The sequence below is a fragment of the Emys orbicularis genome, chromosome 3, assembly GCF_028017835.1.
Source record: "Emys orbicularis isolate rEmyOrb1 chromosome 3, rEmyOrb1.hap1, whole genome shotgun sequence".
NCBI lineage: Eukaryota > Metazoa > Chordata > Testudines > Emydidae > Emys > Emys orbicularis.
The window spans coordinates 165,730,134-165,736,930 of NC_088685.1; the positions used below are offsets into that span (position 1 = coordinate 165,730,134).

At 38.8% G+C, this 6,797-nt stretch overlaps 1 protein-coding gene across 2 annotated transcripts in view; it reads right to left on the minus strand.

Annotated features, from left to right (window-relative positions):
• Positions 1 to 3,353, minus strand: part of MARK1 (microtubule affinity regulating kinase 1) — a 69,908-nt gene extending 66,555 nt beyond the window's left edge. For both annotated transcript variants that reach the window (XM_065401712.1, XM_065401713.1), the window contains exons 1-2: positions 3,154 to 3,353; positions 2,376 to 2,429 (exon numbers count right to left, since the gene is read on the minus strand). The gene's annotated coding sequence lies outside the window, so the exon portion shown is untranslated. The remainder of the gene's footprint in view (positions 1 to 2,375; positions 2,430 to 3,153) is intronic.
• Between the last annotated feature and the right edge of the window lie 3,444 nt (positions 3,354 to 6,797).

Genomic DNA, 6,797 nt, shown 5'->3' on the forward strand with positions numbered 1-6,797 from the left:
TACATCACTTAAAACTTTAGTGTGTCATTCGGAGACGGTCCTGCTCACTACCCCCTCCACCTTTGTGGGGATCTCACAGGGCTCCATCCCTGGTCTCCTCTTCCTCCTCTACATATTATCTCTGGGCAATCTAATCCACAAACACAAATTCAGCTTTCATGTCTATACTGACTGGTAAATCTAACTCTCCACTTCGGACCTGTCTCTGCCTGTCCCAACTAAAAATCTCAGCCTTTCCGATACCTCCTCATGGATGTCCTGCTGTCAGTTTAAAGTAATCATGACTAAAATATCCGTGTTAGTCTGGATCTGTAAAAGCAGCAAAGAGTCCTGTGGCACCTTATAGACTAACAGACGTATAGGAGCATGAGCTTTCGTGGGTGAATACCCACTTCTTCGGATGCATGTCACTTAGATTGTGATCTCTTCAGGGCATGGACTATCTGTTATATGGTTTTACAGTGACTAGCAAAATGGGGCCCTAGCCTCTAGACACTAGCATAATGGAAAAAACAATTGTGGCAACAACAATTATGCAGGACAAAAACAATTGTGGCAATGACCAACAGTTTCAAATTAAAACATCACCTTCTCTCTCAAACCAGTTAGAGGTCAACCTCACATAGATAAACTGCATATATTTTCATTATTTGGGTGCATGTCTCATCTACGTTAATATTAACATTAGACAGATTATTTACAGCTCATCACTACCTCTAGAAACCAAATAGCAGTTCCTGGAGTTTTTCGGATATAGTGTTAGATAAAATATTTGTTCACCAAGTATCTTGCAGGTCAAGAGCCGCAAAGCAGCCCTGTGAGGCTGACGATGGAATTACGGAAGCAAGGATTGCCGCCACCCTGATCTTGAGGGAACTAAATGTCTTCATTCATTGCTTCGAGTCCAGGTGCCATCCCCCTTTTTTCCGAAAATTTTTGGCCATGTGAATAGAAAGGATAGTCTTGAAAAGTAGAACTAAGGTGAAGAACACAAATATTTCCTCCAAAATGATTGTTCAACAATTGTTTTAGTGAAAAAGGGCACTTACTTTTTTTTGTTAAAACCCTGTGCAAATGCTGTCATTTCAGAATGTAACAACTAACAAGCTATTGGGCAAATTTTCACATGCCTCAGCCACAAATTCTATTTAAAAGGACAGGAAGAGAAGACAACTAGAAAAGATTTTGAGTAGGCTGGCATTTTTACAAAACACTAGCTAATCAGCATAAGTGTTTTCAGAGTGCATCTCTTGCTTTCTACTCATTTTTTATCCCCTCTTCTCACTAAATTCATCCATCCCAACACAAAGGCTAAATAACTAAGCTTTCTATGAGGAACTAAACAAGGGTGTGAGAGCTAAATTCACCCCAGCAACAGGCAGTGAGGCACACCCCAAATGGTCCCTTCTTAGCTAGCCTAAGTGGCATTAGCATGAAGCTTACCTTTGTGGGGGTATAGAAGCTCCCCATATGGCTGTTCCAATCTACTATGGAACTTAATTAGGAAGGATAGAGGGCTTTTGTATGGATTTTCCATATTTGGGTGAACTTAAACCTTAAAGAAACACTGGAAAACGGTCAAAATTTAGGACAAATGATCTGTCATGCACCTACTTAAAAAAAATAAAACAATAAAAAAATAAATCAACTCTTCACTGAAAATCAGAGAAGCTCTGAGTTGGCCCATCATGGGCAAATACAGTTATCACAACAATATGGATGGCCTATAAGGGGTTTATGAATAGTTTGTACTAACCAGAGAAACAGGAAGCCAGACAAACAAACCAGCAGCTTCTGTAACCACTTAAGTAATTTCTGTGAGATTATATATAAGCAAAGTAATTGACAAGAATCCCTTGAGTAACAAATATTTTTAATAAAATTGTGTACATTTCAAACAGAGCTTCAAGTCAATTAAGCCTTACTAACTCTGACTCCTCAAAATGTGTTTCATTATTATGGAAAATCCAACAGGTCAAGTTAAATTAGGGAAAACTACTGTTCCCTAGATTTTAAGTGAGGAGATAGACATTTTTATATAGAATTATCCTACGTTTGATTGGTAGCAAAACTTCAAATGACAGTTTTCAGACCCGGCAAAACAAAACCTGCTGGGGGGAGGAGGAGGGAGAAGAGGGAGATGAGGGGAGAAGTGAGCAACTAAGAACCATGTACAAAAACTATTGTCAGCACAATTGGGAATCCGGATACAGCTAGGATAGCAAGACACCACTTTATGCCTCAGCAGCATACACGCAATAGTCAGCACAACCAAAGATTTCTGATTTTTGATATAAAGGGGTCAAAAAATCATCTTTACTTTCCTTGGCAGCACAGTTCAATTGTTTACAAAATTACAAAGGTTCAATTCTTACCTTTTGTAGGCTGGTAGGATTTAGCTGGGTTTTATCTATTATTTTCACAGCAACCTAGGGGAAAAACAGGTATTACTAAACTTGTGAAAAGCTCTGACAAAAATGTGCATGTTAGTAGCTAAACACACTGCGTATCTAATGTGCATAAACAGCTTTAAAAGTGCGCGTACAATGGGCACATTTGCCAATCTATCTTCCACTCCATCTAGCAGAATTTCTTAATAAGAATCCAACTGTGCTTTATCACTTTCCATTGCAGCTTCAGTAGCATACAGTCAGTTTTACACTCCTGCCAGCACTGTGGAAAATGTAACATTGCACAGAAACACAGATGAAATCCCAAAACAAGATATTTTCATTTTATTTTGGAGGTGCCTGAATTTTTTTCGGGGTGGGGGTGGGGGGGGAAGAGAAAAGGACAGAAAGAATTTCATTTCTGTACTGAAAATTCTTTTCTGAAAACTTTCTTTTTTGGAGAGGCTGTATAGTTTTAAGTCAGATGTTAGGTTGTTTATTAATTATTATTATTAATTATTATTATTATTATTATTATTATTTGTTCCTGAAGGTTTTCAGAAAAGAATTTTCAGCACAGAAATGAAAATTCTATCTTCACACATACTGCAACTGGTTCTATTTTCATTGCATTATATTTTGCAATATTAAACAAGTCTCAATAACCAAGGATGCAGTTGGAAACAATGTTAGGAACATTTATTAGAAGACTACACATGAAGGCAATACAAAATACTTCATTAGCCATACTCAAAAAGCTTACTTCTCTTCCAGTAAGAACATGTCTTGCCAGCTTCACTTTGGCAAAATTTCCTTTTCCTATTGTTTTTAGTAAGCGATAATTTCCAATGTGAGGGTGTTCTTCATTTGTAGATGTAATTGAGTTTCTACACCGGGGGATGTTTTGTCTGCTACTCGATTTGGTGGGTTGGACATGTGGTTCAGCGTATCCATCCACGGAGGTATGCTATAAGGAAACAAAACAAAACCACACAGGTTTTAAACAGTTACAAAATACTTTAAGAGTAAAAATCTGAGTCCCCAATTTTTAAAAAACTGGATCAATAACTTTCAACTGTAGCTTAAGCAGATTTGTTGCCACTAGGTGAAGTTTGATTTATGCATCAAGAAAGAAATTCAGAGGCGCACTAGAGCTGCTTCTATATGTAAGCAAGAGCGATATTTAGACTCCTCAAAAACAATTAAAGCATACACAGTTTTTTCTTCAAATATGAAAGTATGCTATTAAAACAGAACAAATTGTGATATAGTGTGTATTTGTTAATTATCAAATCTTTATGTAAGCATCCTTGAGCCCTTAAAATATAAAAGTACTTTCATCTTGAAACAGTCACCCTTATTTTCCTGGAAGTTATGAATAAAAAGTATATTTTTGCAAATTGCAAGAAAGATGGATTTATCATTTGTCTGAAAATGTTTCCAGTAAAACTGTACTTGAGATGAAGGAGAATAAAATCTTAAAAGCCAACTTTGCTCCAAGAATATTTTTACTTTCATAACTTTTACTTCCACACTTTCTCTAGAAAAAAAATTCTGAAGTTATCAGCACCCTAGTTTTAATAAAATGGACTGTTTTCTATCAAAAAAATATTCCCACATCTATTAAGTCCATTGCTAACAAGTCACCAAAACAAAGAAATAAAAAGGCTGTGCTGACCACCAGTAACAGTATCACTGTTCTACTGTGAAAATCAGTAGCATGATCCTACAGTGTCTCCATATCTCAGCCTTCAAATGGCTACCTCTGCTTCCAGGTGTTGCACATACGACATCACTTCCTCCCACCTCAAAGCGCAACAAACTGTCCCTCAAAAAAAACATGAAAGCGTTTATATCTGCACAAATTACATCTGGGCTGAGGAGGTCCCAACTTGAAAATATGGTCCCTTATGCCTTTTGTATTCCCTTCTTGTGTTATAAGCCAGAGTGCTAGCAAGCTGAATGCAGCGTTCGAGGTAAGGAACGCCATTACATTATTTCTATAGTCTCTGCCCATGTAGTAAGTTTAGCCGAGAATGTGGGCCTGTATTCTGTAAAGCAGAGACTGAAGAGGACCTACAGGTCCTGGTTGATAACCAACTGAAATGAGTTCCCACTGTGATAGGTGACTAACAGGGGCAAGATCCTTGGATGTATGTGGGACGGATGAGAGACCTTGGAAGCATGGAAACTTCAAATGACAGCTACACTGAGATGCACAAGACAATATGGTCTGTAGGATTATTCATCAACTTGTGCATCTGTAAATGTTATATGTTTACATTTGTGAGCTAGGGATTGTATTCTAGCTGTATGGGTGAGGATTACTAAACTCCCTCCTGAGCCCAAATCAGTGGGAGTGGTAAACAACTGCAGAGAAGTACCACCTCCTGGGCAGAATTGCATATAATGATTTCAACCAGGTTCAAGATGCCCAACGGACAAAGAAAGGGCTTTTGGTATAAAGAGTCAATGTAAACGGATATGAAATTGTAACCAAAAGGGCAAAACCCTGCTGGAAGGATCTGAAGGACCGGAAACTGCCAGGATCTCCATGTGGAAGGCGGGTGACACTTGGTAAGTGTAACCGGCGTGCAAACTGTTTTATTATGTTTTCTCTGTAACCACTTTGTCCTCAAAATGTACTATGTTTTGTGAAAGCTGGCTGGTCACCAGTAAACAGTGTCAATTGTCCTTCGAGAGAGCACAAGCCGCAGATGCTGGACTAAGGTCAGACCTGTTGGGAGAGTCAAAAAGAACTGAAGGGGGACTCCAAGACTACATCCATCAGTGTAGAGGGAGAGGGATGTCTCCCTCAGATAGCTTCTGCACAAAGAGGAGGGAGACCTATCTGTGATACAGAGACCCCTTAGCAAAGAGCTCTCACCTTGGATCGGACAAAATCATTACACCAAATACATATCTTACAGGATATTTATCCATGGGTGAGGTCCTAGAGGACTGGAGCAGGGCAGACATAGTACCTATCTTCAAAAAGGGGAACAAAGAATACCCTGGAAATTATAGATCAGTCAACTTCAATTCCTGGAAAGATACTGGAACAAATTATTTAAGAAGCAATTCATAAGCACCTGGAGGATAATAGGATTCTAAGGAATAGCCAGCACCAATCTGTCATGAACAAATCAGGTCAAACCAACCCAATTTCTTTCTTCAACAAGATTACCTGATCAGTGGATAGGGAGGAAGCTGTAGACATGACACATTTTAGTAAGACTTTTGACAATGTCCCACATGACATTCTCCTAAGAAAATTAGCTAAATGCAATCCAGATGAATTTACTACAAGGCAGGTGCAAAACTAGTTGAAAGACAGTACTCAAAGAGTAGTTATCAATAGTTCATTGTCAAACTGCGAGGGTGTATCTACTGAGGTCCTGCAGGGGTCAGTCCTGGGTCCAATATTATTCAGTATCTTCATTAAATGATTTGGATAATGGAGTCGAGAGTATACTTATAAAATTTGCCGATGACACCAAGCTGGGATGGGCTGCAAAAACTTTGGAGAACAGGATTAGAATTCAAAAGGACCGTGACAAATTAGAGAATTGGTCTGAATTCAACAAGATGTATTTCAATAAAGACAAATGCAAAGTACTTCACTTATGAAGGAAAAATCAAAAATGCACAACTACAAAGTGGGGAATAATTGGTAGCAGTACTGCTGAAAAGAATGTGGTGGTATTCACAAATTGAATATGAGTCAACAATGTGATGCAGCTGTGAAAATGGCTATCATCATTCTGGGGTGTATATGAGTGTTATATGTAAGACAAAGGAGGCAATTGTCCCGCTCTACTTGGCACTGGTGAGGCCTCAGCTGTAGTCCTGTGTCCAATTCTGGGCACCACACTTCAGGAATGATGTGGACAAATTGGAGAGAGTCCAGAGGAAAAAGCAACAAAAATGAAATATGGTTTAGAAAACCTAATCTATGAGGAAATGTTGGGGGAGGGGGAAACTGGGCATGTTTAGTCTTCAGAAAGAAGACTGAGGGGGGACCTGATAACAGTCTTCAAAGATGTCAAAGGCTGTTCTAAAAAGGACTGTGATCAACTGTTCTCCATGTCCACTGATGGCAGGACAAGTAGTAATGAATTAATCTGCAGCAAGGGACATTTAGGTTTGTTATTTGGAAAAGCTTTCTAACTATAAAGATAGTTAAGCTCTGGAATAGACTTCCAAGGGAGGTTGTGGAACTCACATTACTGGAAGTTTTACAGAACAGGTTGGTCTGCGATGGTCTAGGTTTACCTGGTCCCCCTCAGCATAGACTTGATGACTTCTTGAGGTCCCTTCATTTCTATGATTCTATAAAGGGTATCATGTAAAGTGTCTACAGACAGCTTGTAACTTGTCAAGACTCAATCACTGCAAGATGTATGC